Source organism: Mauremys mutica, chromosome 10 (genome assembly GCF_020497125.1).
Source record: "Mauremys mutica isolate MM-2020 ecotype Southern chromosome 10, ASM2049712v1, whole genome shotgun sequence".
Classification (NCBI taxonomy): Eukaryota; Metazoa; Chordata; order Testudines; family Geoemydidae; genus Mauremys; species Mauremys mutica.
Window position 1 is genome coordinate 7,847,639 of NC_059081.1, and position 22,839 is coordinate 7,870,477.

The following is a 22,839-nucleotide window of genomic DNA, read 5'->3' on the forward strand; positions in this document are numbered from 1 at the left end:
CGTTTCATAGACTCCTCTGTGGAGAGAGTATCAGAGGGGTAGCCGTGTTAGTCTGGTTCTGTAGAAACAGCAAGGAATCCTGTGGCACCTTATAGGCTAACAGACGTTTTGCAGCATGAGCTTTCCTGGGTGAATACCCACTTCTGGGCCATGTCACTTTCTCTTTTTCTACAGTCAGTGTCAGAAAGAAATGACTTCTCCACAATAGTGGTTTTGTAGGCAGCAACTTCAAGGGTCACCTTCTCAAAAATATTTCAGGGGTGCTGGAACTAGGGCTGCTGGGGTGTGGCAGCACCCTCTGGCTTGAAGTGGTTTCTATCATATACAGGGTTTACAGTTTAGTTCAATGGCTCTCAACACCCCAACTATACAAATTGTTCCAACACCACTGAACATTTGCTACTTTCTGTTTTCCATTGACATGATCGCCTTTTTAAAAAGAGAGAAAAAAAGTGGGTCTGATTATCTGTAAAGAAAATTCAAAGATAGTGCCCAAAGTATAGAGGGGCAGGGGGGGAGATTCTTAGTGATAATCTGTAAATTAAATACCTTCTTTTATTAAGTGTCTCTCTCGCTCTCTCACAAGAGTGAACCAGCAAGTTCAGGCTTACATTTTTTCAAAGCTGCCTAGGAGGTTTGGATGCCTATGTATTATTAACTTTAATGGCATGTAGATGTCTAGATCTCTAAAATTCCCTGCTTCGTTGTCTTGTGTTAAGCTGGTTTTGGACTATAGTATATATTTGAAAGCTGCCTGGGAAGTGGAGCCTTTCATTTTGTATTTTGGTTCTAGAGCCCAGAGTAGTTTGCTAGACTTCTAACTGGATCTGTAGATAGAGAAGCTTCTGTCTTAGAGGTAATGGAAACATTTTGTTACCAAAGACAATGTGAAATATATTTAATAAGACAACTAATTGGCTCTTATTTGCCTTGGGACAAAGTTCTATAAACTTGTGGCGAAAACTCCCCAACTACTTCAACTTGTATCTGTGACCATTGGTGTTGTGAATTAGTAACGATACTTTGTACTACTTTCCATCAAGAGCTCTACTTTGCAAAAGTAGTAAATCCCCATTTTACAGACTGAGAAACTGAGGCACAGAGAAGTTGCCTCAACATCTCAAGATGAGGCAGGAAAGATCAGTGCTGGAATTAGAACTCCCCATCCTGTGCTCTAATCACCAGGTCATGCCGTGCAGCAGAATAAGTCTGATTTATTAACCGTCAGTGTTACGTTAATGATTTTATATATATATTTCTAACAGTTCCAGGGTGAAAGATGTAAACTTTAGACTGTAAGCTTTTGTGTATACAGTCTGTAGCACAATGAGACCCTGGCTGAGCCCTCAAGGAACTGCCGCAATGCAAATAAATAACATTAATCCTGGAGCATTACTCTGTGTAAAGTCAGTTGGCCAAAATCTTCAACTTTGGTTACCTAATATTAAGTATCTTGGCCATTGCTATACTGGGTCTCATTTAAGGTTACAGTTTTAATACCAGGCTTATTGCAACTTTTAAGGGGCACCATCAACAGGAAAATCATATTTGTCTGATCTGGAAAATATTGTTGATACAATAGCTACGAGTAACAATTAATGCTACACTCTTGCGGTCAGATCTGAATGTTTGTATTTGCAGAGTGTGCCACTGAAGTCAATGGGACCCTGCATGGGAGCAAGGAGCTGTCCACACCAATCTGATTGCAGGGTTGGGGCCTGGGATTGCAATAATCAGTTTTCGCTGTTTATTTTTTTTATGTGTATTTGGAAGCACACTCCCCCTCTGTGTTGCCTCGAACCTGAAGCCCATTTTGCACAGGAGACACCATTGCAAAAGCAGGCCTCAATCAATTTGTTCCTTGATAGAAAGACTCTTTGGATGAAAAGACCTTTTGCAGAGGAAATAAAAAATATATATATAATTTTCAAAAAAAATCGAGCCCATGCTGTTTAATAGGAATCCAGCTTTTTGTTGAGAGCCCTTCTCCATTACTCGGTTCCCAAAACCTAAAGCTGACAATATCCATCTAAATAATGGTGCAAAAATGGGAGGGACAGACAGACAGACACACACCTGTTCAGCACCAGCTATTATTCATAACTCTTCCCTTAATTATTTGAATTTCTTCTTCCTTCGCTCCAGTGCATCCCACAAAATACCATGTATAGCCTGACTATGCAAAATGGGCTAAATTCATCTCGGGCGTGACTGCACTGAAGTCAACAGTGCCCATTTTTCTGGAATGATATGAAAGGCAGTTTATATTTATTGGAGCATTTGGTGGGGATTTTCATAAGCTCAAGATTTTGACAAAAGTAATTAAAAAACAAAGCTTTCCTTTTTCACAGGGTGTTTTGTTTTGTTTTTAAACAGGGACTGAACCTAGCAAAAGCAGGGAGAAAAACTGGCAGTGCAACCAAAAGAGATTTTTTTTCCTCTTGGCACTGAAAAAGATAAATTGACATTTTGGGGGTGGAGGGAGGGGAGAGAGATGAATGGTTTTTAAAATAAAACCTGAAGGAGAAGATGTTTTACTCTTCCAAACTGGCAGGACTGCTGCCCCATACCTGCACTAGTGCTGGAACTGGCACTGAAGCAATTGATGTAAGTCCAAATGAATGTAGTGCAAATGAGTGTAATGAATCATCATAACTGGCATCTTGCCCTAGATTCCCTGGCACTTTCTGGCACAAAATACAGAGATGGTTTTTTACACCGGGGATCGCTTTCACAGCTATTTCAAACCACAGAGTATTCTGGGGTGATCTGAGGAGTCCCTGTCATGCCTAGCAGGGCTTACACTCTGCTCCGCTGATCATTCTGTTTGCACAGTCCATTTGGAGGTCTTTGTGAGGGTGGTGAGGGAACTTGTGGTGTTTGCTGTGTCTGTCCTTTTCTTTTCTTCTTTCCTTTGCTTTCTTTTATTTTCCTACCTCCCTATAGTGGGGGGGTCACACAAGGCCCTAGGCATCACCTAAACTCTCAAAATAGTGCCTTTGCATGGGCTCAGTGCATAGGGATGGATTTCATGCTAAATAAGGCAGGAAGTGAAACCAAGTCTCCTGAGTCATAATTCAGTGTTTTAACCACAGGCCCAGCCGTCCTCTTAAAAGGGCCCAACTTTCCTCAGGATGTGATGTTCTGTGGATTTTATCTAATTGGTCTAGCCCGCTTGTGTGAGGTTTGCTCCACTGGTTCCAGCCACTGGGAAACAAGGAGAAACTCTCCAACAGTTGGACCTTCTCTCCAGTCTAGCCTGCTTTCTTGCACCCAAGAACTCTGCCATCCTGAAGAAAGAAGGGTGGGTCTCGGGAGGAAAGCTGTGTTTTGTGATTAAAGCTCTGGATTATGACTCAGGAGACTTGGGCCCACTTCCTTCCTCTGCCACAGACTTTCACTGTGACCTTGGCTAACTCGTTTGATTTCTCTGTGCCTTATTTCCCCAGCTTCTGCTTGCATGGTACATCTTTCTCTGTCTTGTCTATTTTGATTGCAGGGAGGAAGGGATTCTCTTTTCCTATGTATACATGCAGCCCCTAGTACAGTGGGGCCTCTTGACACAACTGTAATACAAATAACATTAGTGAGACCATAATAACAATGACATGAGACAAGTGTCTTCAGAAGCTGCTCTGTAATGACAAAGTGTATAGGGGGCAGTGGGAAAGAGACTCTGATAAGGAATTCATTTTCAAGTCTCCAGGAGGTTATTATAAACAGGGCCAAGAAAGAGAAATGATCTTAAAACTTATGGAAACATACCTTGAAAGTGGCCTTTTAAAAATCCAAGTTGTTATTCTCAGTGTCTGAGGCACTGAAAAGTTAATGAAATATAGATCACAGGGGATTTGGAGAATTCAAACTAACTGAAAACAGAACTGGCATGAAATCGGCAGATGGGTGGAACGTACGCTGCTCAGCTTAGGGGCGATGGCACTTCTTGCTGCTACTGCAGTTGAGAACAGAGAAGATCCTTGGGAGGAGAGAACATAACCATGCTGCCATCCTCAAATGTCACCACCACAGACTAGCTAGAGGAAAAACACAGCTAAGGGGAAAATCCAAGATTGAGACAGAAGCAGCCAACATCTCAGTGGGTCAATTCTGCTTGGGTACGTCAATGTAAATCCAGAGTAACTCCATTGGCTTCAGCAGCTTTTACAATAAGCTTGGCTGTACAGATCTTTCCAAACAGAAGGGAGCAACAGATTGATAGATACAAAGGCCAGAAGGGACCGTTGTGATCATCTAGTTCGACTCCTGCATAACACAGGCCAGAGAACTGCCCCAAAATAATTCCTGTTTGGTTTTAAGATTTACGGCTCTCTGATTAGCTGTTTTAGAATCCAATGAAGTGGTCACTCCGTAGGGGCAAATATTGGTGAGGGAGTGATGTGGAGGGAAAATCTGCATGGGAATACAACTGTCTAGCTGTCCGCTGCCAGGTGATGATGAAATCCAGTGAGAACTGTTGAGGGAGCTGGGGGAAAGCTTGATTTATTTTTATTTTTTTAAATAGCTTACTGGTTTTTTTTATGGGTAATCTGGTTTCATATTGGCTGCGTTTGTGTGTAATTTCACTTTTCAGTAAGTGATGGCAAGTCATTCACGTGTATTGAGCTGGCAGCAGTTTCAGTTGAGGAAAGATGGTCCAGTGGTTAGGGAACCATCCTAATAGGTGAGAGACCTGTGCTCAATTCCCTACTCCATCAGACTTCCTGGGTGACCTGGGACAACTTACTTAGGCACAGATTTTTAAAGGCACTTGGGCATTGCCACCCTCAGTATGGCAACACCCAACTCTCATTTTCAAAAGAGGTTTAGACACTTGAACATGAAATGTAGGCTCATAAATCAGTTAGGCATTGCCACGCTGAGTGGAGCAACACCTAAATACCTTTTAAAAATCTGGGCTTTAGCCTTGCTGTGCTCATTTCTTCATCTGTATAATGGGAATAACAGCACTTCCCTACCTCACAGGGGTGCTGTGAAGATAAATACATTAGATTGTGAGGTGCTCAGATACTACAGTAAACAGGGCCATATACGTTACGTACCCAAGGTAGATCAATCACAGAATAGCTTTTACTATAGCATTTCCTTCAAAATGGTGTTGAGCCTCTGCTCTCTGCAGCAGCAGCAAAACTCTTGGGGCTGGTTTCTCCAGTCTGTGTCCACTTTACACCCGACAGAAATGGCCAGGAGAGAATTCCCCTTGTATTGTGGCTGCTCAGCACTTCTGAAAACTAGTCCCTTGGTAACTTGTGTCCAAAATCTGCCATCCTTGATTTCCATTGCCGTTGTCTCCACTGCTTGATTACGAACCACAGAGCTTAGCTCGTTGACTTCGAATTGAAGTTTTCTAAGTAGCTCCCTGTGATGCAGCTCTGCACTGTGCTGGCTTCCCAGGAAATGCAATGCCTGTGTAGCCTGCTCACTCCAGCTCTGGTTTTGGGGATACAAATGGCCTGACTCTATGCCCTGGTCTACACTACGTGTTTAGGTCAAATTTAGCAGCATTAGATTGATTTAACCCTGCACCCATCCACACGACGAAGCCATTTTTGTTGACTTAAGGGGCTCTTTAAATCGATTTCTGTACTTCTCCCCAACGAGGGGATTCGTGCTGAAATCGACATCGCCGGGTTGAATTTGGGGTAGTGTGGACTCAATTCGATGGTATTGGCCTCCAATCTATCCCAGCTATCCCAGAGTGCTCCATTGTGACTGCTCTGGACAGCACTTTGAACTCAGATGCACTAGCCAGGTACACAGGAAAAGCCCCGGGAACTTTTGAATTTCATTTCCTGTTTGGCCAGTGTGGTGAACTCAGAGGAGGATAGCCATGTCTGTCCAGGCTCCTCTGGTCGACCTCACCGAGGTCTGCCAGCTGAGCAGGGCTGAGCGGGACCCCGGCTGGCGGGAGCCGGCGGATGGAGCCCCAGACCGGCAGCGGGCTGAGCCGCTCAGCCTGCTGCCAGTCTGGGGCTCTGTCCACCAGCCCCCACTGCCTGCCTGGGGTTCCAATCATCCTGGCAGGCTGAGCGGGTCTGGAAGATGGGACCCCGGAAAAAAGGCGTGAAATGATTGTCTGCCATTCCTTTCACAGAAGGAGGGAGGGGGGCCTGATGACATGTACCCAAAACCACCCGCGACAAAGTTTTTACCCCATCAGGCATTGGGAGCTTAACCCAGAATTCCATGGGCAGCGGAGACTGCAGGAACTATGGGATAGCTACCCACAGTGCACCGCTCTGTAAGTCGATGCTAGCCGCGGTAGTGAGGACGCACTCTGCCGACTTAATGTGCTTAGTGAGGACATATGCAATAGACTGTATAAAATCGAATTATATAAAATTGACCTAATTTCATAGTGTCGACATACCCTAACTGGCCTGCAAGTTCAGCTTTTGCTCTGTAAATAAGAATGCTGGTGACCATCGAAACCCTGAAAGGTCTGTTTTAAATTCTTTCCAAATAGTTGAGGTGTAACTTAATACAATGAATATGATTTTTCATCATAGAAGCCTTTTTATTGCTACAGAGTCTGGACACATAGTCTGTCATGCAGCAGCTCACTTCCAAATATGTTCATGTTGGTACTTCAGGTTAACAAAGAGATGGGGATGGAGGGGGCCCAGGATTTTCACAACCATAGAAAAATGTCTCCTGCTGGATCACTGATAGCTCTTCCTGCAGCAGCCAGACGTAAACTGAGGTTCTCCTTGCCAAATACAGACTAGACTCGTTTAGTCTCAAACTAAGTAAAGAGCACGGCTGAGGTGTTTATGGATCCTCTGTCTCTTTATCAGATTAACTGGTAATTGGAATCTCTCTGATTAAAGCATGATGGATCAGATCCTCAGCTGGTGTAAACTGGTGTAGTTCCATTGAAGTAAAAGGGATTGCACTAATTTACACTGAATGAGGGAGAAGTCAAATTCTGCTACACTGAGAATCTGACCTGTTGTATGTGTCCAATTCTAATCTCAGAGTTATATTGATGTAACAAACTTCAGTAGTATAACTCCTGATTTACTCCAATGGAAGTAAGAAGAGAATAGGTTCCTGAGTTAAAAACTCATTTATCAACTGCTTGTTTTAGTCTATGATGATAGAAATAACAATCTCATTTTTTTTTTTAAAAACCTTGATTGCTTAATTATTGTAAAGGATAGCATGTTCAAAAACATATGCCTATGTTTAGGCTCAAATCCCTAAGAAAACCCTAAGTCCATTTTGAAATGGGAAATCCGGCTTCAAAGTCACTTGGATGCGGATCTTACAAGGTATTTAGGTGCCTAACTCCTATTGAAATCAGTGCATCACTGAAACCAATTTCCCATTGACTTAAGTCCCTTTGAGGAGCTGGGCCTTATGTACTTCTGAAAATATTTACCCAGAAGATTTATTATGACTTAATTTCTTTAAATTCTCTATTCCAAGATAAACCTGGGTGCGCCCCTTTCCAGATAATGGCTGAAAGGGTTGAAAATTGCAGACTTTTTTAAAAAACATGGCTACCATAGATAATCTTGCTAGACAGGTCTGAGAAGCAAGCAATGCCCCTTCTTTAACTTGCTGAAACAGCTGCAGTGGAACTTGTTCATTGTTAATTGTCCATAACCCTGACTGGAAGATGTATGGAAACATTCTTAAGCTACTTAGAAAAGACAATTATCATGATGATTGATATCTCGGCCAGCATAGCAGACAGAGCTAAATCAAGCATTTCTCCAAAGAGAACCAGTGTTGTGGCTTCCCATAGTCTGAGAATAGATCTATGTTTTAGTAGCAGTTAATTCTCCAATCATCAATCCAAATGCAGTTATCAGTGGAAATCGATATACTTGCAAGAGTTCCGTAATCATGTTTTGGATAGGTAAGACTTCAATTTTCTTACAAGGTTTGATTTCTTTAATACTGATCTCAGGTACTTGCTTGGATTCCATTACCATAACAGCTGAGCACTTCACAATCTTTAATGGATTTATACCCACGACACCCTTGTGAAATAGGGAAGTGCTACTGTCCTACTTTTTATAGCTAGGGAACTGAGACAGAGACACTAAGATCATGTCTACACTACGGTTAAAAAACCCATGGCACCAAGTTTCCGAGGCTGGGTCAGCTGGCTTGGGCTGCAGGGCTATAAATTAGCAGTGTAGATGTTCTGGCTCTGGCTGGTGCCCAGGCTCTGAGACCCCAGGAGAGGGGAGGTTCTGTGGCCTGCAATGTTTGGGAGGTCAGACTAGATGATTATGATGGTCCCTTCTGGCCTTAAGTCTGAGTCTGTGTAGCTTCTTCTTGCAGTCTTGCAAAACCGTTTGTGTTTGGGATTTGAATGATTAAATAGCAGAGCAGTTTCTGCCTATTCTCTCATTAATGTGCCTGACAACCCATTTTCCCTATATTTTAAAATGGTGAAAGTAAAATAACATGACGTGATGCAGAATTTAAGATCATTTAGACCCACAAGACAAAGTCTGCTCTTGGGATTATGGCTTTGTAGCAGATTGTGAGGGGAAGGGGGTATTGCCAGCTAGGGTACACTAAAAATAGCAGCATGGCCGCAGTGGCAGACAGGGTGTCTCAGTCTAGCTGCCCCAGTATAACCTCTTCCAAAGTCCTAGATACACACTCAGGCAGCTAGCCAGAGCCACTGCAGCTACATTGCTATTTTTCATGCACTAGCATGAGCAAAGCTAGCATCTGTGTCTCTGTCTGTGCTGGGAATTCCACCTCCCAGCTGCTGTGTAGACATACCCTTGATGAGAAAAGCAAAGCAGACTTATTTTGTAGGGTGTCCGTATCGCAATATGCTCTGCAGACTTGGAGGCAAATAACAAAGGGAGAGAAACATTAGGATGTAAAAGCAAAGGAGAAAATGTTTTGGATTTAGACTGGATGAAGGGTCTGTTCCCTTATGACTTGGGAAGAATAATTCCTCCCACTGTAGAAATCACTGAGTGTGGAATTCTCTGGCATGTGTCATGCAGGAGGTCAGACAAGATGACCATAATGGTCCCTTGTGGCCTTTAAAATCTATGAGGTAGATGAAGCATGACTGTGCCAGATGAAATGAGCTTGGGGAGACTTACAAAGACAGATGAAGAGCCCAGATGAACAGTGGAGAAAAAGATGAGGTAGTCAGAGTAAGCAATCTTGGAAAGGCTTTTAAAACCAAGAGTTGGAGGGATGGGGGTTGTACATTAAAATTTCCCCTCAAAATTGCTAGTGTTGACCAGGATCTTTAAATGAATGGGGAGCCACTGGAGTTGTTTGAGGGTTGGGGTTATGAAGTGTGACTATAATATTAAATAATAATGCACAGTTCTGATGTAATGCTTCTCATCAGTAGGTCTCAAAGCGTTTTACGAAGGCGGTCAGGATCATTATCCTCATTTTACAAATGGGGAAACTGAGGCACAGAGAGGCTGACTGGTGCCACAGTCTATGACCAGAACCCCTATACGTTTATAACACATCTGATTTGAAAGTCACCTTTTGATACAATTTTAAAAATACTTTCTGATAGCTGTGACTGAGACTATGGGAAACTGGCTAATGAGATGATTATGAATTACAGCAAATTATCCCTGGGTTACTGTGCACTAAACACTGTTTAGAAGCCAATGAACTAAAAAGCTTCTAATTTTAAATATGGGGAAGTTGGCACAGTGGGCAAAACTGACTGACTGAACTGTCATTTTCCCCTTCCTTAAGACTGGGTGTATACTGAATTCAGGCAATGCTTGCATGTGGTAAAAGAACATGGACCCAAAAATGCTGAGGGTTGCAGTGGTTAAACTGAAACATGCTGTGGCAGGAAATAATCTTGTCCCTTAGCAGCCCTGATTTTAGGTTTATAAAAGGCAGCTGGAATCTGTACCATCACCTATTATGCTTCTGTGCCTTTTTAATAGAAAGAATTATATATCCAGAAACTTGTCAAGATGTTGTCAAACCTGATTATGTTATATTACGGCTCACATGGTCAAGGTAAAAAAAAGCACTGTTTATAGTTCTTTCAACTGATAAGATCGAGACTGAGGCAGATCTTGGCTGTGTCCTTGAGACCTTGTCAAAGCGTGTGCGCGCGCCCACACACACACAGTCTGTGGGTGCAGTGGGAGTCCTTGAGGAGAGAAAATTTGGAGTTCTATTGAATTCAGTGTCAAAACTCTTGTTGACCTCAGGATTTAGCTCAGAAAGAATACAAAGCACAGTAGGATCCTTACCTGGAGAGACACCTCAGGCCAAATGATGGAAGCCAAGATACATCACTGCAAAAAAGTGTTTGCTTTTTCTTTCCTAGTGAGATGTTACCATATTAGCTATCCCACTGTAAAATCCTAGTGGAGACAAGGGACCTTTACTTTTTTTTTTTTTTTTTTTTTTTTTTTTTGATAGCTAGGACACATTATACACCAGCACATGGTTGTCCTTGCCTAATCTACCTCATAACAAAACTACAGATGCTTTTTCTCTGCTAGGATTTTACAGTGGGATAGCTAATGTGTTAGTTATCCTATGGAGAAACTGCATAAAAATAAAGGTGTATGAAGACAAAGTCTAAATATGGTTCAGTGAAACATTCCACTGAGGAGTTCACCACAAGTACTTAAAACTCATGAGAATTAAAGCAATGAAGTTTGTTTAGAAGAGGAATACCAGCTTGTTCAGCAAGTTTTCATAACACAAAAACTAGGAGTCACCAAATGAAATGAACAGGCAGCAAGTTTAAAACAAACAAAAGGAAGTATTTTTTCACACAACACAGTCAGTCTGTGGAATTCTTTGCCAGAGGATGTTAGGTAATAAAGGTAATAATTGGAGATATACCAATCTCCTAGAACTGGAAGGGACCTCAAAAGGTCATCGAGTCCAGCCCCCTGCCTTCACTAGCAGGACCAATTTTTCCCCCAGATCCTTAAGTGGCCTCCTCAAGGATTGAACTCACAACCCTGGGTTTAGTAGGCCAATGCTCAAACCACTGAGCTATCCCTCCCCTCTTTTGTGAAGGCCAAGACTATAACAGGGTTCAAAAAAGGACTAGGTAAGTTCATGGAGGTTAGGTCCATTGATGGGTATTAGCCAGGATGGGCAGGGATGGTGTCCCTAGGCTCTGTTTGCCAGAAGTGGAAAATGGGCGACAGAGAATGGATCACTTGATGATTACCTGTTCTGTTCATTCCCTCTGGGGCACCTGGCATTGGCCACTGTTGGAAGACAGGATACTGAGCTATATGGACCTTTAGTCTGACCCAGTATGGCCATTCTTAAGTATGATGCCTCATCAAAAGGCAAGGATCTGAGTGACTTTTTTTTGGAAGACTTTAGTATTTTGGGATACCCATCCACCTTTGATTCCTTGGATAAGATCACTGAATGTCAGAAGGAAGCCAATAGGAATGCTGCATAAAAAAATCCTATTTTTATTGTGTCCAGTTCTACTTGATGCATTGATCCAAAGTGATGCTGCCAGTTGTTTAGGAAACGTCTCATACCTTTGGTTAAATGAAGGTGAATTCCATGCAGCATGGCTGGGAGTTGTGTATATGGATAATATACTATGTGTAGAATACTCCAATGATGCCACTGCCTTCTAAGGCAAGTAAATGTGGCAAGGACCAAATCAGGATGACTGTGTCCTTCTTAAACAGTTCTTATATTGGTGCTTTAACTACAGATCTTCTGACCTTCCTAGAAAGGTCCCTGACACAGCTATTAAAATCCAATATTTTTTCCCTAGTGAAAGTGTTTCCTAATCTCCAACCTAGACCTCCCACACGACAACTTGAGACCATTGCTCCTTATTCTGTCATCTGCCACCACTGAGAACAGCCTAGCTCCATCCTCTTTGGAACCCCCCCCCTTCAGGTAGTTGAAGGCTGCTATCAAATCCCACCTCACTCTTCGATTCTGCAGACTAAATAACCCCAGTTCCCTCATAAGTCATGTGCCCCAGCCCCCTAATCATTTTTGTTGCCCTCCACTGGACTCTCTCCAATTTGTCCACATCTCTTCAGTAGTGGGGGGACCAAAACTGGATGCAGTACTCCAGGTATAGCCTCACCAGTGCCAATAGAGGGGAATAATCACTTCCCTTGATCTGCTGGTAATGCTCCTACAAGGGCACACTGCTGACTCATATCCAGCTTCTCATCCACTGTAATCCCAAGGTGGTTTTCTGCAGAACTGCTGCTTAGCCAGTCGGTCCCCAGCCTGTAGCGGTGAATGGGATTCTTCCTTCCTAAGTGCAGGTCTCTGCACTTGTCCTTGTTGAACCTCATCAGATGATTAGACGTGAGGCTTCCTCTCTGGTATGCAGGGTCTGGAGTGGGCTGAGCACTTCTGAGACAAGCATCTGATGCTGGAGATGTTATTTTTGTAGTGTATTAAACTAATTGGACAACCACACCATGGACTCACTTATGGGGCAAAAGCAGAAGAATTAGACTGTTTGGTGTGAAAGATGCTCAGTGGCTGTGAGAACGGAGGGGTTCTTCAGATGAGATTGATTTTTATTTTTTTGCTTACAGCTTTAAGAAAATCTCTGTGAAGTGATGCCAGTTGGAGCTGTGCTGCTGTTTCTAGACTCCCACGTGTTCTGGTTTGAATCTGGAATGTCAGTGCCTTAGGTGACTTTATTGCCTTAAGAATAATGTATGCCCAAAGTAATTCATTGAGTGGAACGGTCTAAACTCACTCGCTGACTGTCAAAACCATATCTGCCAAACCACAGCTTATAATGAAAGTGTTCACGGAAAAGTAGTGAGATGTGGCAAATGATTTGAGCAATTCTGGTTGAAGCATACCGTATGGATAGCTTTAAGAGGAGTGATGTGGTGGTGACTTACGATTTCTACTCTTGGGTTTTTTCTTTTCTTTTTTTCATAGAGTATCTCTTTACTGAAACTGTATCCCCTACAAATCAGACCTATCATGCATATTTCTAAAGTGTATTAATCTTGGACTTCTATCATGTCGTGTCATGACACCCCAGTTTCATAATTGTTTGCACTGTTGTTTATAGGCATGTTTGTCCCAGGATATTAGAGAGACAACTTAGATGAAGCAGTATCTTTTATTGGTTCAATTTCTGTTTGTGAAAGAGACAAGCTTTCAAACTCTCTGTGGCACTCAAAAGCTTGTCTCTCTGGCCAATAGAAGTTGGTCCAATAAAAGATATTGGTTCACCCACCTTGTCTCCCCAGTTCCATAAGTCATTTAAATAGAAAACTCAGAATATGCATTAGCAAAGCATAGACAGCGAGAAGTAATAAAATAATTAGAAACATGTTGCAATGCCCGATTATTGACCTTGTTTGTTAAGAACAGTCATTCAAACTAAGGAAAAACTGTCCTCTCTGCTACACAGACTCCTGCATTTATACGTTTTTTATTGCAGGTGCCAGTGGGGTTAGTGCATAAGGCAAGAGGGAAGACCTGAGCCATGTATTTTAAACTCCGTTACTTAGTGATTTTGGCAGTTAAGCTGCAGTTGCATTAGCACCTCTTAAATGGCTGAGCATCAAGGCATGGCTACCCCATCAAGAGGTCCTGCTCTCTCTGGAAGGGAGCGCAAGGATGGAAGCCAGATGGTAGCCATAATGCACATAACAGAGGCCACTTGCGGTTTTCAGGGCTTAGCTGGGAAAGAGTGACTGCAGATTAGATGCTGGGATTCTGTAGGGGAACATCTACACTGATGTGACATAAAGTACAGGAGTTGAGCAAATGCCTGGAAAATAGAACTTGGAACTCTATGGAAGACCACAGCAGTCGAATGCCATGAAAACAGCCATGTGTATTCTCAGAATATGGGGAAACCACCATGTCTTAAAGTCAACATTTGAATTATAGATAGGCAGAATCTATCTATCTAACTTCAAACCCACTCACCAGTTGTGTTTACACAAAGTTTAGGGACAATTCTGCCCAGGGCCGCTCAGAGGATTCAGGGGGCCTGGGGCAAAGCAATTTTGGGGGGCCCTTCCATAAAAAAAAGTTGTAATACAATAGAATACTATATTCTTGTGGGGGCCCTTGTGGGGCCTGGGGCCTTGGGAAAATTGCCCCACTTACCCCCCCTCTTCTGGGCGGCCCTGATTCTGCCTCCTGTTCAAACTCTCACACTGCCCAGCAGTGCAAGGTGTGGGGCAGGGGGACTGTAAAAGATGAGGCTCATAGCCTAGGAATCCACACTGCAGGACTGAAGAGAAGATGTACCTCTCAGCCCCACCACAAGTCACAGCCTCCTCGATACCCACCATCTCCGTGCTCTTACAAGCAGCAGCGTGAGAGGACCAGGGCTCAAAAGCAGAAGCAGTCCACACCCGAATCCGCAACCTCTCAGAGCGCCTCTTCTAAGCACTTTTGATGAGTTGGTCGAGGGCCTGACCAATTATACCTTGCAACATCAGCTGCCATCTACACACCTGTCATGCCCCTTCAGCAGTTCCTGGCCCTCTTTCACAGCAGTTGGGAGAATATCGCCTCTGAAATAGTCTCCAGGATCCATCTGTCAAAGGGTTATGCCATTCATGTCCCTCCCCACTCCCCATTCCAACCCTCCTTCCCCATTCCCCTTCAGGGAAGATTGAGGGGAAATCTGGTAGCATCCTTCAACTACCTGAAGGGGGGGTTCCAAAGAGGATGGAACTAGGCTGTTCTCAATGGTGATAGATGACAGAACAAGGAGCAATGGTCTCAAGTTGCAGTAGGGGAGATCTAGGTTGGATATTAGGAAACATTATTTTACTTGGAGGGTGGTGAAGTACTGGAATGGGTTACCTAGGGAGGTGGTGGAATCTCCTTCCTTAGAGGTTTTTAAGGCCTGGCTTGACAAAGCCCTGGCAGGGATGGTTTAGTTGGGGTTGGTCCTGCTTTGAGCAGGGGGATGGACTAGATCAGGGGTCCCCAACCCCCGGTCCGCGGCCCGGTACCGGTCCGCGGCCTCTTAGAAACCGGGCCGCGAACCGACCCAGTGGAGCTTCCGCAGGCATGCCTGCGGGAGGTCCAGCTGAGCCGCGGGACGAGCGCTCCCTCCGCAGTCGTGCCTGCGGGAGGTCCGCTGCTCCCGGGGCTCAGCTGGAGCTTCCGCAGGCACGCCTGCGGAAGCTCCACTGGAGCCGGTGGACCTCCCGCAGGCGTGCCTGCGGAAGCTCCAGCTGAGCCCCGGGAGCAGCGGACCTCCCGCAGGCACGACTGCGGAGGGAGCGCTCGTCCCGCGGCTCAGCTGGACCTCCCGCAGGCACGCCTGCGGAGGGTCCGGCAAACGAAACCGGTCCCTGGACCTAAAAAGGTTGGGGACCCCTGGACTAGATGACCTCCTGAGGTCTCTGCACGTCTGATCTATGATTCTATAATCACCTTCGTTCAGGAGCTCTGCACACTTGACATAAGTGGCCCCTCCTTATAGACCCTGATGTAGCGTGAGGGAAGGGAGCAGCATTGCACCTGGTGGTACAGGAATTCTAGGTGGCCCTGCAGCCGGTAAGCAGCCCTGTGAAGCTTAAACAGAGTAGAGAGTGAGGAGAATGCAGAACAAGTCAGTGGGATTGTACAACAAGGCATAGGGTGAAAAATTCTTGTGTGTGTATAAGCACTTGCACACACAAGAATTTTTCACCCTATGCCTTGTTGTACAATCCCACTATGTCCCTTTTAATATAGACAGCAGCATTCACTGGGGCTAGAAAGTGTGTTGTGTTGAATCAGCTTTAGAGAAGATGTGTACCAACAGGTTGACGGGTTTGGAACTAGTTTCGCAATCCCCCTCCCCCACCGCCCAAAAAAATCCAACTGCCTCAGAAAAGCTTAGACTCCACACGGTTCAGCCATCTCTAATATGAACCCATCGTCCAAGGGGGAAGTGAGCACTGTGCTGCGCAACTGCTGTTAACTCTTTGCGGCTGTGAAAGAGAGTGCAAAATGGGTGTGAAAAGGGCCCATGTCACTCCTTAAGCTGTACAGCAATAATTCTGCAGAAGTGTAAAAGACAGTTCAGTTAGGTACTTCGAGCATGTGGAGCAGGAGTGCAAAGCCAAATGCACCGTTAAGATGCAAGGGGAGGGCATTCTGGGTAAAACAGGCTTGTATCTTTACTGTGACTGTCCATCCTGGGGTGTGGGACCTGCCCAAAGTGGACACAGGTCCCAGTCTAGACCCTCCTGAGCACTACACAATATCTGTGAGACCACACAGCAAAGGGCCACTGAGGAGCTGAACAGTGGTAGGTAAACAATGCAGTCAAAGTCAAATCCAGCAGGTCCTGCCACAGGTCACTTTATGAGGAACACCTCCACCTGGGTATGTAGCCAGGGGAAAAGGAAGGCTGGGCCGGGGGGTGTTGACAGCCCATCCAGGGAAGGTATCTATGTTCTGGATAATAAACATGCAATTTAAAAAATTTTGTAAAACAAAGTGTGTTTACCCACCCCTCACTGGGATCTGTGAATTCCCCCACCCACAACCTCTGTCTCCACTCTTCCACTCCCTGCAGAGCTGGCTAACACCAGTTAGGTTCTTCCACACACATCCTCTGCCATGAGAAGGCGATCATGTCTGTTGCCCTCTTACCAGTCGGTCACTGGCTTGTTTCTGTCACTGCTGGTTGTTCCCTGTTGACTGCAAAAAGCTGGCTTGGATTTACCCCTTTCCTGGCTATAATTCTACCAATCTCCCCCAGATTCACACCTCAGTCACAGGACAGCTGCAGAGGAAAGGCCAATGGAGGCAAAAGTTTTGATGATCTACATGGCACTGCAAAAAACTGAGGGTAAAATCCCGGCTCAGTTGATGTTAATGGCAAAACTGCCATTGATGTGAGTGGGGCTAGGATTTAATTCAGAGCCTTTAGGATACGCTTATGTATAACGAAGTCCCTATGGTATTTGGGGATTATATAAATATAGAATGGGAGAGAATGTAAGGTCAGCATGAAAAGTGCATCTTCCGTTGAACACAGGCAGTTGGCATGCGCAGTTGCTAGCCACTGTTACTCAGAATGGCATGGGTGCCATTTTCAGTACTGACCTGGCACTTTTGGCCTTCAGAGGCTTTTGCTAGCAATTAAACTTCAGAAGGGCTAAAATGATCCTGGTTTGGGGTTTTGCTCAGTTTTTGAGATCTGCAGCGAGTCATTCAATCTCTGACAAGAAAAGGGCTCGTTTTGCTAGCCCTAGTGGTGCCTATCGCTTCATGCAACCTGAGGGCCTGATTTTTGAAGTCCAGTGGGAAGACTCCCTTTGACTTAAAATTAGTTTTGGATCAGGGCCTAAAGGAGCAAATACCTCGGCATTTTGTCCATGTCTGCTGTCTTGTGAGGTTAATGGACTCTTGTCTCCTCACATACACCTTAGGTAGGGGAAGGGAGAGCTGAAGTGGAGATTGGGAATATGGGGCATTATACAGTACCTGCACTTCTGGCAGGGAAAAGCATATTTATGCAAAGAAACCTGTCAGATCCATATGGGCAGAGTCTGTTACTGAGACCCATTGGAAACACCGCTCCCTGCTCCCTCTCCTTCCTACCCCACCCTTTCCACGGGAAATCAGAATTCCAGCACCTACTGTATTCCTTGCAAGACTTTCTTATCCCCTCATCATCTCCATCTGAGATACCCACTCTCCCCCCCCCAGCTGTCAAACCCTTCCACCTCCTCTTCCAGGTGTGCAGGTTATCGAGGGAAGCGGCACAGGCCAGGCCAGCACTTCCCGCAGCTCCCTTTGGCCGGGAACGATGAACCACGGCTACTGGGAGCTGCGACTGGCTGTACCTGCGGACACTCAGGTAAACCAAGCGTCTCGCGGCTTGCCAGGGGCTTACCCTGAACAAGCCATGAACCAAGTTTTGGAACCCCTGCTTTAGCGTCTCCTGGATTTATTTAAAAGACTAGACGAAGTAGCCAACAGTGGTGGATTCTGGGGGGTTTATTGGCGTGTCAGTGAGCTCTGATGTGTAAGCGGGAAGTTGCCAATTTCCAGGGATTGTACTTAACAGGAAGGGCAGTCATTGGAATTCCGAGGCATTTCCTCCTGTGCAGATTTGTTCTTTCTATTATCTCTGTATGGGCAGGGCCGGTGAACATCTCAGATATCTAATTTCTTTCTACAGAATGTTTAGTTCAGCTTCAGTATTTCCATGATAACATAATACAGGCATCTCTGGCTTCAGTGGTAAAGAGTTTAAGAGCAAAACTGGGCTTTCTGTCATCCCTTTACACTTCCGATAGGGCTTTTGATCAGAAATAAATTAGTAAGGGAAGCGATTTTCCATGTTGTAGCTAAATGCACAAGGAGTGAAGGGGAATTAAGAGTAAGAGAGAGATCCATTTTCCTCAAACCCCTGTCTGCTGTAACGTACAGCGAATTTTTCCTTTATCTCTGATGCAGAGTTCAGAACAACTTCTAGTAGAAACAATCCCAAATAAGTCATTTAGTTATAACAAAGACCAATTTTATGCTGAGATAGTACTTTTGGCTTAGCCCTCCAGTGCCACCAGCTACATTCCTAGAAAGTTGCTGGCTTCTTTTTTTTTTCTTTTTTTTAAAGAGATGAGCCAAAGCTGTGAGTTAATTGCCTAAAAATGTGGACACCCACGTATAAAAATGTTGGCCTGTTTTGTCCCCAGTTTCTGGAAAGGTCTGCCTAGACCCAGATTTTCTTTTGCATTTTGAGAAGAACTACAGCTCAAAGAGAAAAGTGCTGAGGATTAAAGACGCTGAGCTTGAGGGAAGAGTAATATCCGTTGATGCTTGTCAGTAAGGTGACTGATGCTTGCTGCTCTGTATTGGACCTGTGCCAAAAGACACCCTCGTTTAAGTAAATAAATCTGAGCATTCAGATCCAGTTTGGCCAAGAGAGATGCAGCCATTTGTTACAGCTCCGTGCTTTAGTAGGGGCTCCAGCTGCCTGTTGTCACTTAAGAATTTGCAGTGGAAAGAGGGGAGCCGGAGAGAGAAACGCCTACTCGAGTAATTTTCAGTGACTTTGCGGGGGGTGGGGGGTTTATTATTCAGGCTATAATTTTGTGTTTCCTGAAATAACTACTAAGTGCTCATCAGGCAGCAGCTGCCTTTTGCGTGAATCTCAAACCCATTACACCCCCGGTGTGTCTTCTCTTACAGTCAATCTGAGAGGTGTTGTGATCTTTTGTTCAACCTGAGGTAGAAAGGTCTAGCTGGCACAGAAAGTGGATGGGGTTCTGTCCCCCAGAGCCAGGGTATAAAACTCTCAGCCCTGTATGAGGACATGAAAGGGCAGGCCACTTCCTCAGGTGGCAATAGGCCTGGGAGCTGCGGTTCCATCCCAACAATTGTGTTTGAATTCAGCCCAAGGTTTTAAATCTGTTCCACTGAAGACCTTTATTGATGGGAGATAATTTTACTTTTAAAGCCTGATTTGGTTCCTGCTGGGGGAGACCTCTAAATTAATAGAAGCCATGAGAGGCACATCCCAATTCTGCTTGGATCCCTGCTCCAAAAGGAAATGCCTGCAGTTCACCTGCCTGGTCTTGCCAAGAACTGAGCTCCATCAAGTCCCATGGAAGCCAATGGGAGTTAAGGGCATTCAGCACCTGACAGGATATTCTCACTAAGAAATCTACGAGCATTAATCTTCACTCTGATGCTGAAGGCCTCCAGTAGCTCTACTTCTGGAGGAGTTTTGATATCAGTTGCCTGTACCAGTAATCACACCTAACATCTCTCTTTCAGGCAGTTAGCATAGAATGCCCACCTTTTGCTCTAGATCTGTGTGAGGTTCTGTTGGGGCTCTGGTTGAGCAGCAGACCCATAGTACAAGTGAAACCCAGTTCTCAGCCATTTGTCAATTGCCCTACTTTTGTAACTACGTGTTGGCAGTTATTTCACATGTATCTGAAGAGGCAAACTGACCTAGAAGGTTCAAACTGACAAAAAGGTAGTTCTTGGAGTCTGCCTAATCTTGACTGGCCTAACTCTCATGACGTAGCTTCTCCTGTGTTCAGTAGTCTGCACTAGCTCCCAGTTCCTTTTTGGGTATGAGTCAAAGTGTTGGTTGTGATCTATAAAGACCCAAATAGTTGAGTTCCTGGTTGTCCTCTCTTGGTGCGTCAGGTGGTGACTGCTACATCTGGTGAAGATAATCTCAAGTGCTTCAGCTAACTGCATAGAACAGGAGGCGATGTGCTGGTGCAAAAGCACCCCAAACTTTGGAATTTACTTTCTCCTCAATCCAATGCAGCCAGAGTTCTGGCCTTTGGGACATGCTGCAAAACTTGCCTGTTAGGGTTCTGTGGAAGCGTTGAGTTAAGGAGTTGGTACGGGTGAGGTGTGGGTAGGGGAAGAGTTATTAGTCATGACGTCTGCAGGAGTTGGCAGGACTTTGCTGTTGATACTGGTCCAATTTGGAGCTGTGGAGGAATGTCTCTTTAGTGAAATTGTTCACCAAGAGCATGTGACAGCAGCTTTCTACAAATCAAAGGAAGTCAATAGTCAATAAATTCCTTGGCCACAGGCAGCTCAATCTCAATTCCTATAAAAACACCATTGAGATTTACATATAGTTTCCAGCTATAAATAAGCCCAACTCAAACACCCTGCTGTGGCACTGCTCAAGCAATGAGTTCCCTGCCGTGGGTGTCGTTTCAGCGAGAAGCTGAAGGAAGGAAGTGAACTGGTTGGACACCATGGAGACCAGCTGCAGTTTTCTCAAAGTTTCATAACTGGATTAAGCAATTCCAACATTGCATGTTACTATGGATACTGTAAATTCATTGTCATGCAGAGCTTCTCTGTCGAAGTCTGGATCTTTAATTGCAGTCACTTTAACAGCAAGACGAGGGGCTTGGTTTTGATCTTGACTTTAGATGCCAACTCTGTGAAACCAGAATCAGAGCTGAGGTAGACTGACTTACACTAGCTGAGGATCTGGCTCATCATTTGTAAAGTGCTTTTGGATCCTCTGGAATAAATTACTGTATTATAAGATTATCACCACTCAGTTTACTATCACATGCTGCTTTGAATTCAGACAGTAAAGAAAAAAATTGTGCATGCTTCATACTTCTGTCACACCAACTGCAGATTCTTTCTTCCTTGCAGTGCCTCATGTCTCCCCCTTCCTTCCCAGTCTGCACACTCTACCTGTATTTTTTTTACCAAACACAAGCAAGTAAGTCAGCCTGAATGTCGTGTATTTGACATAGTAACATGATCTGCTAATGTTCAACTTCTGTGCATCCTGGTGCACTTTCCAATAGGCATCAAGCGTTCTGGTTTAAGGTTTGACCTATTTGCCTATGTAGATGGTAACCTCTTCAAGATGGCACTGTAATTTTTGTGGTGTTTGTACATTGCTTAGCAAAATGAGCCTTGATCCCAGCTTGCAGGATGAGGGGTTGGGGGTGCAGGAGGGGAATCAGGGCTGGGGCGGGGGTTGGGGTGCAGTCTCCAGGTGGCACTTGCTTCAAGTAGCTCCCAGAAGCAGCAGCATGTCCACCCTCCGGCTCCTACGCAGCGGTGCGGCCAGGCAGCTCTCCATGCTGCCCCATCTGCAAGTGCCACCCCTGCAGTTCCCGTTGGCTGTGGTTCCCAGCCAATGGGAGCTGCGGAGGCAGCGCTTGGGGCAGGAACAACATGCGGAGTCCCCTGTCTAGCTCCTACACTTAAGGGACATGCCGCTGCTTCCAGGAGCCACGCGGAGCCACAGCACACGTGCAGTGGGGCAAGCCACTGACCCTGCTCCCCGGCTGGAGCGCCGGAGCAAGGAAAGCCCTGGACCCTACTCCCCAGCAGGAGCTCAAGGGCCAGATTAAAACATCTGGAGGGCCGGATGCAGCCCCCGGGCCATAGTTTGCCCACCCCTGTGCCATGAGGAACATTCTGTCCAAGTACCATGTAAGGCTTTAGCTCGGACTTTAACGGAAGGCATGTTTATTTAGAAGCTGGCCTCTTTATTGCAAGCTTGTGTACACTATAGGAAAATCATTAGAAATATTTAAGTAATTCTGCCTTTTAGGTCCACTTTCATCCACACTGGGCTGATATGATTTAAAAGATTCCTGTTGGGGTGTGTTTGCTCTGAACAAACTAATTTAATGTCTGAATTTTCAATTCAATTTTCTGCTGCTTCTCTGTAACTGGGATGGAGATGCTCCGCCCCCGAGGTTTGGCTCAAGCCTTCTCCGTCTTTCTTGCTGCTAGTAGTGGCTTCTCCCCTGATCTTGGGTTGTTTTTTGTGATGCCTAGTGACTCCTCCCTGTGCCTACGCACAAGGAGTGTTTTTCTCTTGGGAAAGTGAATAATGCTACTAACTGGCAAGGAGGATAAAATCCAGAATGTGCAAAACAATAAAGTACACAGCACAAACCCCTGCAAAAGAGGTGACACACCCCAACATAATATAACAAATGGGGGGGAGACTTTATTGGGAGCAGGAAAATAGGATCTGGGGAGGGAAAGGGTTACGGGTAACTTATACATTTATAAACATCAACAATTTTCCACCTCCCAGCACTCAACTCTTCTCAATCCCCAGCTCCTTCCCTGGTAAATGACATACTGGAGATGTGTATGGAGATGAGGGCTGCAGCGCTGTGAACATTGGCCACCTTAAGTCTCCTTATAGTATCTTCATCCCTGGATGGAGCAGGGTCCTCTCCTGGGTCCCTAGTCTGCAGTCCTGTGGAGGTCTCAGATGGCCCTCAGTAGCTAGTGCTGGTTAGATCTTTGCTACTCTGGATGCTCGTCTGTGCTGTGCTGGAACTGCCTGACCCGTGCACTGGATCCCATAGCCGTGCAAAGACTCCCTTTGACAGAATTAATTGGAGACTCCCTGAGCTGTTC

The 22,839-nt window shown here is 45.1% G+C and overlaps 1 protein-coding gene across 1 annotated transcript in view; it reads left to right on the forward strand.

The window, feature by feature from the left end:
* The window catches only part of MRAS (muscle RAS oncogene homolog), a 57,637-nt gene that overhangs the window by 941 nt on the left and 33,857 nt on the right, over positions 1 to 22,839 (forward strand). The gene's annotated exons all lie outside the window — the stretch shown is intronic.